The sequence below is a fragment of the Cervus elaphus genome, chromosome 25 (assembly GCF_910594005.1).
Source record: "Cervus elaphus chromosome 25, mCerEla1.1, whole genome shotgun sequence".
In the NCBI taxonomy this organism is placed as follows: Eukaryota; Metazoa; Chordata; class Mammalia; order Artiodactyla; family Cervidae; genus Cervus; species Cervus elaphus.
The window spans coordinates 15,161,918-15,178,614 of NC_057839.1; the positions used below are offsets into that span (position 1 = coordinate 15,161,918).

General features: G+C 39.3%; 1 non-coding gene across 1 annotated transcript; it reads left to right on the forward strand.

Moving 5' to 3' along the window:
• Nucleotides 1-16,065: 16,065 nt before the first annotated feature.
• LOC122684034 lies at nucleotides 16,066-16,171 on the forward strand. Its single transcript, XR_006337929.1, has one exon. It is a non-coding gene; the product is annotated as a U6 spliceosomal RNA (small nuclear RNA).
• The last annotated feature ends 526 nt before the right edge of the window (nucleotides 16,172-16,697 follow it).

The following is a 16,697-nucleotide window of genomic DNA, read 5'->3' on the forward strand; positions in this document are numbered from 1 at the left end:
AGTCCCACCGTTAGCATCAACTGACTTTCGGTAAATGATTATTGGAATGACTTGAGCAAGGGAAAGTGTCTAAAGGGGTTGGGGTTGAAACACTCTACACCTGTAAAGTCAGAGTTCATATTTCTGGTGGTCTCACCATTGAGCAAGGAGTTGATATTGCAGGAAAGTAATAACATAGCAGAATGAGAGTGAGGGGAGAAGGCAGCCACAAGCTCTTGACATAAAAATGTTCTAGAGGGAAGGACTTATATAAGCAGTGAATACATGGGGTACTCTCACCAGTAGCCTGGAGTCTGGACCCTTCTGTGCCTGTCCTCCAGGAATCATGTGGCCTTGTTAGAAAATTGTCCATCTCTGGACCTTTCATTCTACCTTTACAAGTTATATTATCATATCTCACCCATATAAAACAATTGTGGATTCAGGGAGTGTAATTTTCCAAGTACAAACAAATCTGATTATGTTTATGATTAAAGCAAGGCCTAGTGGGTTTAAGAGCCAGCCCTTGGGAAACAAACACATCAACTCTCAGGATGAAGAACAGAGTGAAAAGCAATGTCCAAATGACTTACCCAATGGTTGTTTCAAGAAAGTTTTCTGATGTCTTTTCCAATTGGCAACCAATACCTAGCGGTCCACAGTGTGATAGCTATCCATTTCCAATCCAGCAAGATCAGTGGGACCTGAAAGATTGAATTAGCACCCTTAATCTCTTGCTCAACACCAAGTATTTGCCTAGATGAGTGACTAATGGAGTGGTTGGCTTTCTCTTATGTTCAGTTACATATACTGAGAGAGGGGATTAGAGGGCAGACAGACTGAAACTACAATCACAGACAACTAGTCAATCTGATCACATGGACCACAGCCTTGTCTAACTCAATGAAACTAAGCCATGCAGTGTGGGGCCACCCAAGACTGACAGGTCATGGTGGAGAGGTCTGACAGAATATGGCCCACTGGAGAAGGGAATGGCAAACCACTTCAGTATTCTTGCCTTGAGAACCCCATGAACAGTATGAAAAGGCAAAATGATAGGATACTGAAAGAGGAACTTTCCAGGTCAGTAGGTGACAAATATGCTACTAGAGATCAGTGGAGAAATAACTCCAGAAAGAATGAAGGGATGGAGCCAAAGCAAAAACAACATGCAGTTGTGAATGGGACTGGTGATGGAAGCAGCGTTCGATGTTGTAAAGAGCAATATTGCATAGGAACCTGGAATGTTAGGTTCATGAATCAAGACAAACTGGAAGTGATCAAACAGGAGATGACAAGAATGAACATTGACATTCTAGGAATCAGTGAACTAAGATGGACTGGAATGGGTGAATTTTACTCAGATGACCATTATATCTACTACTGTGGGCAGGAATCCCTTAGAAGAAATGGAGCAGCCACCATGGTCAACAAAAGAGTCTGAAATGCAGTACTTGGATGCAATCTCAACAATGACAGGATGATCTCTGTTTCCAAGGCAAACCATTCAATATCACTTTAATCCAAGTCTATGTCCCAACCAGTAATGCTAAAGAAGCTGAAGTTGAACAGTTCTGTGAAGATCTACAAGACCTTCTAGAACTATAACCCAAAAAAGATGTCCTTTTCATTATAGGGGACTGGAATGCAAAAGTAGGAAGTCAAGAAACACCTGGAGTAACAGGGAAATTTGGCCTTGGAGTACAGAATGAAGCAGGGCAAAGGCTAATAGAATTCTGCCAAGAGAACGCACCAGTCATAGCAAACACCTTCTTCCAACAACACAAGAGAAGACTCTACATATGGACATCACCAGATGGTCAACACCAAAATCAGATTGATAATATTCTTTGCAGCCAAAGATGGAGAAGCTCTATACAGTCAGCAAAAACAAGACCAGGAGCTGACGGTGGCTCAGATCATGACCTCCTTATTGCCAAATTCAGACTTAAACTGAAGAAAGTAGGGAAAACCATTAGACCATTCAAGTATGACCTAAATCAAATCCCTTATGACTATACAGTGGAAGTGAGAAATAGATTTAAGGGACTAGATCTGATAAACAGAGTGCCTGATGAACTATGGATGGAGGTTCATGACACTGTACAGGAGACAGGAATCAAGACCATCACCAAGAAAAAGAAAAGCAAAAAAAGCAAAATGGCTGTCTGAGGAGGCCTTACAAATAGCTGTGAAAATAAGGAAAGCAAAAAGCAAAGGAGAAAAGGAAAAATATACCCATTTGAATGCAGAGTTCCAAAGGACAGCAAGGAGAGATAAGAAAGCCTTCCTCAGTGATCAATGCAAAGAAATAGAGGGAAACAATAGAATGGAAAAGACTAGAGATCTCTTCAAGAAAATTAGAGATACCAAGGGAACATTTCATGCAATGATGGGTTCGATAAAGGACAGAAATGGTAGAGACCTAACAGAAGCAGAAGATATTAAGAAGAGGTGCCAAGAATACACAGAACTGTACAAAAAAGATCTTCATGACCCAGATAATCATGATGGTGTGATCACTCACCTAGAGCCAGACATCCTGGCATGTGAAGTCAAGCGGGCCTTAGGAAGCATCACTACAAACAAAGCTAGTGGAGGTGATGGAGTTCCAGTTGAGCCATTTCAAATCCTGAAAGATGATGCTGTGAAAGTGTTGCACTCAATATGCCAGCAAATTTGGAAAACTCAGCAGTGGCCACAGGACTGGAAAAGGTAAGTTTTCATCCCAATCCCAAAGAAAGGCAAAGCCAAAGAATGCTCAAACTACCGCACAATTGCACTCATCTCACACGCTAGTAAAGTAATGCTCAAAATTCTCCAAGCCAGGCTTCAGCAATACGTGAATCATGAACTTCCAGATGTTCAAGCTGGTTTTAGAAAAGGCAGAGGAACCAGAGATCAAATCGCCAACATCCGAGGGATCATCAAAAAAGCAAGAGAATTCCAGAAAAACATCTATTTCTGCTTTATTGACTATGCCAAAGCCTTTGACTGTGTGGATCACAATAAACTGTGGAAAATTCTGAAAGAGATGGGAATACCAGACCACCTATCCTGCCTCTTGAGAAACCTGTGTGCAGGTGAGGAAGCAACAGTTAGAACTGGACATGGAACAACAGACTGGTTTCAAATAGGAAAAGGAGTACTTCAAGGCTGTAGTTTGTCACCCTGCTTATTTAATTTATATGCAGAGTATATCATGAGAAATGCTGGGCTGGAAGAAGCACAAGCTGGAATCAAGATTGCTGGGAGAAATATCAATAACCTCAGATATGCAGATGACACCACCCTTATGGCAGAAAGTGAGGAAGAACTAAAGAGCCTCTTGATGAAAGTGAAAGAAGAGAGTGAAAATGTTGGCTTAAAGCTCAACATTCAGAAGACTAAGATCATGGCATCCGGTCCAATCACTTCATGGTAAATAGATGGGGAAACAGTGGAAACAGTGTCAGACTTTATTTTTTTGGGCTCCAAAATCACTGCAGAGGGTGATTGCAGCCATGAAATTAAAAGATGCTTGCTCCTTGAAAGGAAAGTTATGACCAACCTAGACAGCATATTAAAAAGCAGAGACTTTACTTTGCCAACCAAGGTCTGTTTAGTCACGGCTATGGTTTTTCCAGTGGTCATGTATGCAGGTGAGAGTTGAAGTATAAAGAAAGCTGAGCGCTGAAGAATTGATGTTTTTGCACTATGGTGTTGGAGAAGACTCTTGAGAGTCCCTTGGACTGCAAGGAGATCCAACCAGTCCACGCTAAAGGAGATCAGTCCTGCGTGTTCATTGGAGGGACTGATGTTGAAGCTGAAGCTGCAATACTTTGGCCACCTGATGAGAAGAGCTGACTCATTGGAACAGACTGTGATGCTGGGAAAGATTGAGGGCAGGAGGAGAAGGGGATGATAGAGGATGAGCTGGTTGGATGGCATCACAGACTCAATGGACATGGGTTTGGGTGGACTCTGGGAGTTTGTGATGGACAGGGAGGCCTGGCGTGCTGCGGTTCATGGGGTCGCAAAAAGTCGGAGACAACTGAACTGAACTGAACTGAACATATACTAGGGAGTATGTGCTTGGAGTGTTAAAGGATGATGACTAACATATCATCTCCCACTTTACTGATACCATTTTAATGTTATCTAAGGGATGACAACTCAGCAAATCCCCATAATGAAGAACCCCTGTCCAGAGGGAAGCCAGTGCAAAGGGGAGTTTCCTCTCACAGCCTCTTCTCCTGTGTTTGCCTTTGGCTTGATTACAGTAGCAAACCAATCACCTTAAGAACTGATCTGTGGCTTGAAATTTTCCAAGCCAGATGTGGAATTGAATGTGCAGGTTAACAATGGGAAAGCATATTTGAAAAGCTTTCAACCCCATTTGAACTTGCGTAGGTTTCTCATGCATCCTGTTAGCCCAAAGTTTATGAAAGAGTCTGTGTTCTTGGACCGTGGTGCCTGGAGGCTGGTGGTCAGGCAGGTATTTCCACATCAAGACAGTGAGACAACTGTCGCCCTGGAAAATGCACCCAGCAGCCTCTCCCTCCTCTTCCCACACTTCTGGGCAGAGAGTCGGCTTCAGGAAAGCATAGTGTGAGTGGGGACAGCAGGAAGAGGTAGGCAGAGGAGCAGAGATGGCAGAAAAAGCAACAAGGTCAATGCTAAGAGCAGAGTAGCAGGAGGGAGGTGATGAGCTGGTAAGAGAGGCCAGTCTGACAACCCTGCATTATGTTGTCAAAGGCTAAGCCAAGCAGTCTTACTTCCTTTTCAACTGTGGGAAAAGGTGATTATGACTGAACCTGGTTTCCCACATCATTCTCCAGTGATCATACCTCTTCAAATGTTAAGCAGCTGAGAGACAACATTGTAGGCAAGACCAGCCACTGAGTCCAGATGGAAAGGGCCTGATAAAGGTAAAATGATGTGTTGCCCATGCAACACTACATATATTTAAAAATTAAACTTTTTTTATACCATGACATGCATTATGAAAGCTTTCCACCCAACTTCTTGTGTTAACAGAGAGTCATTCTTGTACATGACATCTCAAGTGTAAATAGCAAAACTGCACACTCGTGTACCAAATGCCTACTGCATGAAGGGACCAGCTGTTGGTCCTGGCCATCTGCTAACCCAGATGAATTCTCTCTAGGAAATGAACACCTTGTATAACACACAATGTGGTCTCTTCTGAGCCCCAAATGGACTGGTGCTGTCAAGTCCTCTCAAGGAAAATGTCAGTGGCCAAATTCTGTTCTGTTCAAGCACAGAACTTTTACTGCTTGGTAAAGGCAGATGACTACAGACAACGACAAGGACACCAGGGCTGCATTTCCTTGTTATCTCCTAACATTTGTAGAATGAGTCATTGGGTACCCTGTGGTTGTCCTCACACACCACTCATCTCTGTGTTGAGGTCATATTACTACTGGAAACTCATCACTGGTCATCTCCCCCGTCTGCTCACCGCCTCTATCACCACTGACTTTGATGTTCTGTCCTCAGCCCTGGGCCTTTTGCAATTGTACTTTCCCATCCTTGTCCTTGAGGGGCTAACTCCCTTAGGTTAAGTTTCTGCTTGAACATCCCAACCCTAAAAAGGCTTTCTCTGACCATCTCATCAACCTCTTTCTCCAATCCACTCTCCTCCATCTCCACACATTCTACTACCCTAACCCTGTCTAATTTCTCTGCAGGCACTTTTAACTATCTTAAAACTATATGAATGCTTATTTAGTCATTTTGATATATCTGTCTCTGTCTGCAACTAAAATGTAGGATCAGTAGAGGCATGGGCTTTTTCTCTCTTCATTACTGATTTTTGGTGCCAAGACAGTGCTTGATACATGGTGGAGGGGACAGGCAACAAATAGTGGTTATCTGAACGGAAAATGTATAGTTAACTGGCCTGTTCTCTACCATTCCATTAGGCAGAGAGGGGAATGTGACTGAAACCAGGTCTTTGGATTTCAAATTCCATGCTATTTCCTATACACAAGGTTGCCTCTACTACAAAATTTACATTTGGCTTCAGTGTTTATGAAAGGGGAAAATAAACTAATCTAGACAGGAATCCTAAGGCCACTGTCACCACTCTTATGATTTGGAAACACTCTGATGAATTATTATCAGGCATTTTATTTTTAACCCATCTAAACCCAAAAGCAGGACTTTCCCTAAGAGAATGCAAACCTGTATATCCAAGACAATAGTTTGTAGAAGAGTGGGAGCTAAGAAGCTTCAATGAATTTGAGATGTTTTCAATTAGCTCCCCAAAATAAATGATACAAAAGGACTCCCGGAGGTTGCATATTGATTTCAAGTAAACAAATTATAATGCTAGTTACACTATGTTGCTCAGATGGACACCTTACATATGAGTGATAGAAACTTTCCTGAATCCCTGTGTCCTCTGACGGAAAAATCTCTCCCTTTGAGATCTGTGGCACTTGCTTTATACCATTTGTAAGATCCCCATCATAAGATCTACACATGTAAAAGATTACACATATTCTAAAAACTTTATTATGTTCTTAAATACATATTAAGCATTTGTATCATTATCAAGTATTTTTCAGATATAGAAGTGATATATGGTCATCATATAAAATTTGGAAACTAAAACTCCTAAATGAGAAAATCATCCATATTTTACAGATGAGCTGTGGAATCATTGAGCCAAGTTCAACGAAGAAAAATTCTGCTGAAATTGCATTTGATATTTCTTTTCATGTTTATACTTCATGAAGCTTACAAATTGTGAATAGCTGCCATTTTTATAATATTCAGTTTTCAATTATATCAGCATGATACATATTTCCATTTGATTATTTTTTAAGTTATTTATGTATTTGTTTATGTCTCTGCTGGGTCTTTCTTGCTGCCCTGGCTTTTCTCTAGTTGCGGCAAGTGGGGCTACTCTCTGTCGTGGTGCGTGGGCTTCTCATTGCATTGGCTTCTCTTGTTGCGGAACACAGGCTCCAGAGAACACAGGCTTCATTTGCTGCACATAGGCTCAGTAGCTGTGGCTTCCAGGCTCTGGAGCACAGGCTCAACAGTCGTGGTGCACGGACTTAGTTGCTCTGTGACATGTGGATCTTCCCAGACCAGGGATTGAACCCATGTTGCCTGCACTGAGAGGCAGATTCTTTACCACTGAGCCACCAGAGAAACCCCCATTTATTTAGTTTTAAAAACATAATCTCAGTATATATAAATGCATTATAGATACGTATTATACCTACATTATACACACATAAGTTTTTCAAATATATGTAGGACTTAAAGAAAAAAAATTCACAACTTTACTGCAGTATATAAACAAGACCTGACTATATATCTGAATAATATATCTATTGTATGTATACAGAAATATATGCATATACATTTTGAATAATATATGAATCACCTTGCATATTGTTTTATAATGTTTTTTAAAATTGAAAACAAATTTTAATAGCTCCATTACATTGTATTATGTGATTGTTACATATATTATTTAATTATTGTCATACTGTTGGTTATTTAAGTAGGTTCCAAGTTCTTACTCTAAGCAATGTTGAAATGAATATTCAAATGCACAGATCACTGTACACCTCACTGATTATTTCCCTTGGGTTTTCACTAGTGGATTTGTAAGATTGAAATCTATGAACTTCTCAAAGAATCTTGATAGTGTAGTACCAAATATTTTTTTCTATAAAGGTTGAATTAATTTACATGCCTTTGATATCTCAATTTAGTTTATGATTGCTCCCTTCCAATATTTGCTATATTTGTATGCAAACATGGTATCTCTTGTTTTAGTTCACATTTCTTTGAGTGATGAGGTTGATATTTGGGAAAAAAGTTCCTGAAATCTGACCTAATTTCCAGGTTGTTTTAGGGAAATAGTAAATGGTGGATTGAGAACTATTCAACAATTAGTTTTGTGGGGCTCATTTGGAGCACATGCTGATTTCTGTGGTGTAAGTACTTCTACCATAGCCCATTTCAAGCTGCTGGCATGATATGCTTCAACATGGAGCTGGGAAGAGGTGTATTCAGCGGACTCTAGCAAATTTCCCTGGTGGCGTCTTCCCTGGTGGCTCAGAAGGTAAAGAATCTATCTACCTGCAGTGCAGGAGACCCACATTTGATCCCTGGGTGGGGAAGGTCCCTTAGAGAAGGGGATGGCAACCCATTCCAGCATTCTTGCCTGGGGAATCTCATGGACAGAGGAGCCTGGTGGGCTACAGTCTACGTGATCACAAAGAGTCAGACATGACTGAACAACTAACACAGAAAGTGGGGATGAGCTGACACCAGCACATCACTGGAGTGCGGTTTTATGTTAAAAAATGTTTGGAGCTGCGGTCAGGTCTGGGTTCCCAGTCTCACTGTGTTACTAGCTTTGAGATCTTGGGCATGCATATCATGCACAGTTTTTTTTTTCAGATGTAATAAGATAATTTAAGTATTTAACTCAGTTTCTAGCCCAATGTAATAAACACATAATAGTTATTATTATTATTTTTTATATAGCTCTAGTAATGTTTGCTTTTTCTTTTGTTGAATCATCTGTTCTTATTCCTTGACCATTTATCTTTCAGGTTATCACTGTTTTTCTTATTGACTTACCAACATTTTACGTATTATAGAGTATTAACCAATTTACATATTTACCGATATGTGGATATTAGCCATTAGGAATAGTTTTGGATTCTTTTAAAATTTTTGCTTCATAATTGAATATATGCTTTTAGACAACTAGAAATTAAAACTAACTGTTTAGATATGTTTGTGATTACTTCTATTGTATTTATTCTTGAAAACATCTTATATCACATAATCACACATGCCATTAATAATTTTTTTTTTAATTCTCCTCTAGGTACTTTTCTGATTTTACTTAGTACATTTAGCTGTTTAAATCTCTTAGAACTGTTTTGGTATATGATATGGGTGAGAAACTAATATTTAAGTATATAACCTGCTAGCTATGTATACACTGTGAAGTATGTACTCTGAACTTATCTCTCATTACCTCACTTTTCTCATTTGTAATTACAGATGATAATATGGCCCACTTCATAATATGTTAGAGAACTATTCTAAGTCCTAACACATAAAGCACAGAGAGCATTGTGCGATACATTGTGAGTGCCAGATGGGCTTAGCTGTCTCCTCTTCCCCTTCGCAGTCATCATTATCATCAGCAGCATCACCATCTTCTGCCTTATGTGTCCCATCCTTTCCTTACTGATTTTTTTCCTCTTAAAGAAGACACTTTACTAGCAAAGCAAAACAAATAAGATGCCACTACTGCCAACAAATAAATCCTGACACACTTCTGTTTGGGACCTGAGCCCAGCTTTTACAACTGAAAACTTAGCTGTGAGGGGCACTTGTGGGGTTCAGTTGTCTCCTATAAGCAAGCTGTTGGAGAGGCAGTCTTGAGACTGCTTTCACCTTGCAATTCTTTATACACAGAAATAAGGTGCTCCGTGACACTGTCCTTCCCAAATAAGGTGCTCCACTGACACCCCTGAAGCTGGAGCTTTGGACTTGTTTGTCCTGGACACTGTATGGGTGATTCTATAAAGAACAAGTAGAACTGAAGGGTCATAGTCTGATCCTGTTCAGAAACCTGACACTTTTCTGGGAAATTTATTCTAAATAGAGAGAGAGGCCATTCATTGCCTAATAGACACCTAAGTACTGATTGTCAGGATGAAGCTAAGCTGTGATTTCAGGGGTCCACAGAAAGACTTCTGCCTCTGCCTCAAGTTTCCCATCTGCAAACTGGAAACTAAGTATGCTGCTCCACACTTCCATACAAGTATTGGAGGAGTATTTAGTCAGTTTTCACTGTGAATAAGTGAACACCTTGTGTGATTATTTGCACTAAGGTGTACATGGCTGATCTAAAATTTTGGCTCAAAGTTCAAAGAGCCAAAGACTCTTTGACAAGACTGTTGTTTGTCCACTGCACAATTAAAGAAGTGGATGGGGCGGGGTGGGGGGGGGGCAGGTGTGGTTCAGTAAAGATTAAGGCAAAGGGACAATAGCAATAAAGCCTGGCTCTACTTAGAACAGTTGTACATTTGTGCTCAGGCTAGAGGCCATGGGGTTTCCCAGGAAAGAATACTGGAGTGGGTTGCCATTTCTTTCTCTAGGGGATCTTCTTGACCCAGGGATTGAACCAATGTCTCCTGAATATCCTGCATTGGCAGGCAGATTCTTTATTTCTGTGCCACCCAGGAAGCCCAGAACAGTTGTATATTATCCCCAAAACAATTTCCTGGTTTTATACAGTGAACTTTTCATCACAATGTGACATGTTACTATGTCAACAAGATTGTGTGTGTGTATACTTCCCACTACACAACTTTGAATGATACATCAAACTTGGTGGCCATAATCTGTTGAATATTGCTTTTATTAATCACTTTATTTCCCTCTTTATAGCCTTTTAGTCAATTGGGAATCAGTGGGTTGCTCCTCCTCCCAGGGAAGATTTTCTAGGAGCACTTGCTTTATTACTGGGTTAGTGGACATATAAGCAGAAGAAAAGCCTTCATAGGGAGGTGTGGCCCCCTACTCTGGGAAGTGTAGGGAGCTCTTATAATGTGGCTCAATTTTAACTTTTCTGAGAGTTTTTATTTCCTTCACTTTGAAAGGATAATTTCTCAGGATATAGAATTCTAGGCTGGTGGGGTTTTTCTCTCAACACTTTAGGTATCTTACACTACTGTCTTCTTGCTTACAGGCTGAGTAGAAGTAGGTTTAATTCTTACCTTTGCTCTTTGACAGGTGTGTCTTTCCCCCTCTCTGGCTTCTTTCAATATCTTCTTCTAGTTTTAATTTGCTTCAGTTTGAAAGTGAGATGCCTAGATGTAGTGGGCCTTTTGTTTGTTTGTTTTGTTTTGTTTTGGCATTTATCCTGTTTGGGGTTCTATGAGCTTCTTGCAGCTGTGGTTTAGTGTCTGACATGAATTTGGGAAAATTCTCAAAAAATAAGATACAAGCACGGTTCTGAAGCAGCTAATAAAATATGTCTCCACTTAAATTTCAAAAATATTTTTTTGTTATTTTTTGAGTATTTGGTTTCACTTTCAGGTGAAGTTAGAATAATCGTATATTTAAAAAAGAATACCCTGTTTGAATTTTAAATTAAATATTAACTTGTGTAGATTGAAAATAATATAATATTCATCTTGGAAAAAAGAGTGTGTGTATGTGTATGTATGTATACATAACCAATTAATGTTTTATCATGTGTGTAAATATATATATATACTAATTAATAGAAATATATATAAAAAGATATTAAAGGACTACATATATACATTAAAGAATATGTATCTATGAGTATGTATATATTTATATGCAAATTTGTGTGCTTTCTTCATCTCTAGACTGCAAGTTCCTTGAAAATACAAACTCTATTTCTTTTGTAATGTGTTGGCCCTGGCCAAGTGCCTTTTATATTTTGGGCAAATAAATCTAGGTTCACTTGTCACATGGAGGGAACAGGTTAGACAATGCCTCCCATACTCTTTCCAAGAGATGGATGGGAAATAATTACACCTGAAATTTAATTTTTTCTTTTCTCCTTTATATCCAGATTTGAAGGGATGCTACTGATGAGGTAGGGGTAGAATATAAGGGAAATGGTATAGGACATTTTTGTCTCATGCACACAAAGACAGCAGATTCTACAAACTAAGAATTATGTCTCAATATCTTAAGAAAAATTTCTTTATCCTTGGTACATGATAGAATTATTGTTCACCAGGAAGGGATATAAAGAAATGGAGAAATCAGTAATTTAACTGTGGCCAGATACTTATTCATTGCAACAAGGGGGATAATAAACAAATTCTCAAATTGATTTGCTTAATGTGAGAGCTTTAAACTCAGTCTCTGGCTATGAGTTAAGGTGAAGAATAAATTACACAATTATTCAATGCATATGATCAGTGTAGACTACGCAGAGTACATCATGCGAAATGCCAGGCTGGATGAAGCACAAGCTGGAATCAAGATTGCTGGGAGAAATTATCAATAACCTCAGATATGCAGACGACACCACCCTTACGGCAGAAAGTGAAGAAGAACTAAAGGGCCTCTTGATGAAAGTGAAAGAGGGGGAGAGTGGAAAAGTTGGTTTAAAACTCAACATTCAAAAAATGAAGATCATGGCATCTGGTCCCATCACTTCATGGCAAATAGATGGGAAAACAATGGAAACAGTGTCAGACTTTATTTTCTTGGGCTCCAAAATCACTGTGGATGGTGACTGCAGCTGTGAAATTAGAAGACATTTACTCCTTGGAAGAAAAGTTATGACCAACCTAGACAGCATATTTAAAAGCAGAGACATTAAGGTCCCATCTAGTCAAAGCTATGGTTTTTCCAGTAGTCATGTATGGTTGTGAGAACTGAACCATAAAGAAAGCTAAGCACTGAAGAACTGATGCTTTTGAATTGTGGTGTTGGAGAAGACTCTTGAGAGTCCTTTGGACTACAAGGAGATCAAACCAGTTCATCCTAAAGGAAATCAGTCCTGAATATTTATTAGAAGGACTGATGCGGAAGCTGAACTCCAATGCTTTGACCACCTGATTTGAAGAACTGATGACCACCTGATTTGAAGAACTGACCCATTGGAAAAGACCCTGATGCTGGGAAAGATTGAAGCCAGGTGGAGTAGGAGATGACGAGGATGATATGGTGGGATGACATCACCGACTTGATGGACATGAGTTTGAGCAAGCTTCAGGAGTTGGTAATAGACAGGGAAGCCTGGCATGCTGCAGTCCATGGAATCACATTCAGACGCGACTGAGCGACTGACTGAACTGAGACTATGCATATGGATAATCCAGTTCAAAGAATTCTTTTCAATAGCAGTGACTTTTAAATTATGTAGAAATTTCGACTCTCTAATAATTTTTCCTGATTATAATCTTAATTCTATTTTTCAGTTCATAACTTTATAAAATATGTATAGTCTTTGAAAGTGAAGTGAAGTGAAGTGAAGTCGCTCAGTCATGTCCAATTCTTTGCAACCCCATGGACTGTAGCCTACAAGGCTCCTCTGTCCATGGGATTTTCCAGGCAAGACTGGAGTGGGTTGCCATTTCTTCCCAATCCAGGGATCGAACCCAGGTCTCCAGCATTGCAGGCAGATGCTTTACCATCTGAGCCACCAGGGAAGCAAAACCTAATTATGTTTTATGATATGTAAATAATAATATATATTAGCTATAATTATTGAAATTACAGTATTTCTATATACATATTAAAGATTTTTATTGACATTTTAAAAACAACATGAATGTTTTACTTAAAAATATAATTAGAAAAATAAATATAAAATGAGGTAACTTTACATATGTATGCAAATTAGCCATATGTTTGTCTACTCATGAATAGACAAATATGTTTATATCAAAAATTGTGTTCATTTAAATTTTCTCAGGTACATTATATAAACATTTCTAGGAAGAAGATATAAAACTATGAATATAAGGTGACATTGAATGCTTTTATTTTAATTTTACTTTTACTTGTAGTAAGAACTCATCACAGTTTATCATCTTAACCATTTCCAAATGTACAGTTCAGTAGTGGTAAGTATATTCACGTTGTACAGCCAATTTTCAGAATATTTTATCTTGCAAAACGGAAGTGCCATACCCATTAAGTAACAGCTTCCCGTTTTCCCTCGCCTGCAGCTTCTGGCAGCCACTGTTCTATGTTCTCTTTCTATGAGTCTAACCACTCTAACACTTTGTGCAATTGCGCGTATGCAGTGTTTGTTATTTTGTAATTGGCTTCTATCACAGCATAATGTCCTTAATGCTCATCTGTGTTGGAGCCTATGCCAAAATTGCTTTGCTTTTTAATGATAAATCGTATTCTATTGTAAATACCTACCACATTCCTTTTATCCATTTATCTGCCCATAAGTACCTGGAGTGCTTCTACCTCTTGGCTATTGTGAATAGTGCTGCCATAAACACAAGTACACAGGTACCGCTTTGAGATCTGGCTCTCTAATTCCTTTGCATATATACCCAGAAGTGAAATTACTGAGTTACCAACAAAGGTCCGTCTGGTCAAGGCTGTGGTTTTTCCGGTGGTCATGTATGGATGTGAGAGTTGGACTGTGAAGAAAGCTGAGCACCGAAAAATTGATGCTTTTGAACTATGGTGTTGGAGAAGACTCTTGAGAGTCCCTTGGACTGCAAGGAGATCCAACCAGTCTCCTAAAGGAGATCAGTCCTGGGTGTTCACTGGAAGGACTGATGCTGAAGCTGAAACTCTAATACTTTGGCCACTTCATGCGAAAAGTTGACTCATTGGTAAAGACCCTGATGCTGGGAGGGATTGGGGGCAGGAGGAGAAGGGGATGACAGAGGATGAGATGGCTGAATGGCATCACCGACTCGACAGACATGAGTTTGAGTAAACTCCGGGAGTTGGTGATGGACAGGGAGGCCTGGCGTGCTGTGATTCATGGGATTACAAAGGGTCGGACACGACTGAGCGACTGAACTGAACTGAACTGACTAATGACAATTCAATTTTTAATTTTTTGAGGAACCACCATACTGTTTCCCAAAGCAGCTATACAATTTTACAATTCTACTAGCAATACACAAGTGTTCCAATGTCTCCACATTCTCACCAGCACTTCCTACCTTCTGGTTGGTTTGTTTTATGTAATAGCCATCCTACTGAGTGTGAGGTAGTATCCCATGGTGGCTTTGATTTACATTTCCTTAATGATTAGTCATGAATATTTTTTCATGTGCTTATTGGCCATTTGTATATCTTCATTGCAGAAATATCTATACCAGTCCTTTGCCCATTTTCTAACCAGATTGTTTTATTGTTTTTGTCAAATTATAGGAGGTTTTTCTATATTCTGGATATTAACACCTTATTAGTTAAATAATTTGCAAATATTTTGCCATTTTCTAGGTTGCCTTTTTGTTCTGTTGATTGTGTCCTTTGATGCAAAGATGTCTTTAATTTTGCTGTAGTCCAATTTGTGCTTTTATTTTTGGTGCCTGTGCTTTTTGTGTCATAACCAAGAAAATTCTTGCTAAATCCAATGTCATGAAGATGTCCCCCTATGTTTTCTTCCAAAAGGCTTTATAGTTTAGGTTTTGCATCTAGGTCTTTTATTAAGTTTGAGTTATTTTTGTGTATGGTGTAAGGTAAGTGTACAACTTCATTCTTTTGCATATGGGCTTCCCTGGTGGCTCAGATAGTAAAGAAACTGCCTGCAATGCAGAGACCTGGGTTCAATCACTGGATTGAGAAGATTCCCCTGGAGAAGAGAATGGCAACCCACTCCAGTATTCTTGCCTGGAGAATCCCATGGACAGAGGAGCTTGGTGGGCTACAGTTCACGGGGTTGCAAAGAGTCAGACATGACTGAATGAGTAACATCCTCACTTTTCATCCAGTTTCCCAGTATCATTTGCTGAAGAGAGACTGCCCTTTCCTCCACTGGATGGTCTTAACATCCATGTTAAAGATCATTTGGCCATGCGTGTGACGACTTATTTCTGGGCCCTCTATCTATTCCATTAGTCTAAATGTCTACCTTTATATCAGTACCACAGTATATTGATTACTATAGTTTTGTAATAAGTTTTGAAATCAAGAGTCTGAGAGTTTCAATTTTGTTCTTTTTCAAGGTTGTTTTGGTAATGCTTTTCCTTTAGCTTATTTCTCACTCTTCTATTTCTTTAAATTTCCTTTTCTTACATAATTTCTTATATTTTCTTTTTTGTTTATAGCTTTTATATTACTGCATCTTTCACACCTGGAAGAAAGATGAACCAAGATAGCCTAACTGAATGATCTCAAAGTAGTTGTCTAAAGCAGGCAAGCCTTAACAGCATGTGGAATAAACCTCTAAAATCTTTCTAAGGAAGGAAGTGTGGAGCTAGACTAGACATTGGAAGCAGGAGTTATAAACCTATGTACCTGCCCTATCTGCAGTTCTCATTAGTCATCCAATTTTGAGCAAGCCACTTCACCTCTTTAGACATCAGTCTTCTCAAGAATCAAAATGAGGGGGGTGCTTGCTTCAACCACACATATGCTAAAATTGAAAGGATACAGAGAAGATTAGCATGGCCCCTGTGCAAGAAATGACGTACAAATTCATGAAGAGTTCCATACTTTTGATGAACCTAGAGTCTATTATACAGAATGAAGTAAGTCAGAAAGAAGAAAAACAGCTATAATTTACTAACACATATGTGTGAAATCTAGAAAGATGGTACTGATGTACCTCTTTGCAGAGCAGCAATGGAGACACAGACATAGTGAACAAACTTATGGACAAGGCTGGCGATGGGGGGAGGAGAGAGAGGGTGGGATGTATAGAAAGGGTGGTGTGGAAACGTACATTACCATATGTAAAATACACAGTCAATGGGAATTTGCTGCATGGTTCAGAGAACTCAAACCAAGGCTCAGTAACAACATAGAGGGGTGGGATGGAAAGGGAGGTGGGAGGGATGTTCAAGTGGGAGGTGACATGGGTAAACCTATGGCTGATTCATGTTGATGTTTGGTAGAAACCAGCACAATAGTGTAAAGCAATTATCCTTTAATTAAAAATTAATAAATTTTTTAAAAAGAAGAGAGCCATTTTCTAAATTCTAGAATTCTACCATTCCATAGGAAGATCGGATATAGGAACCGAA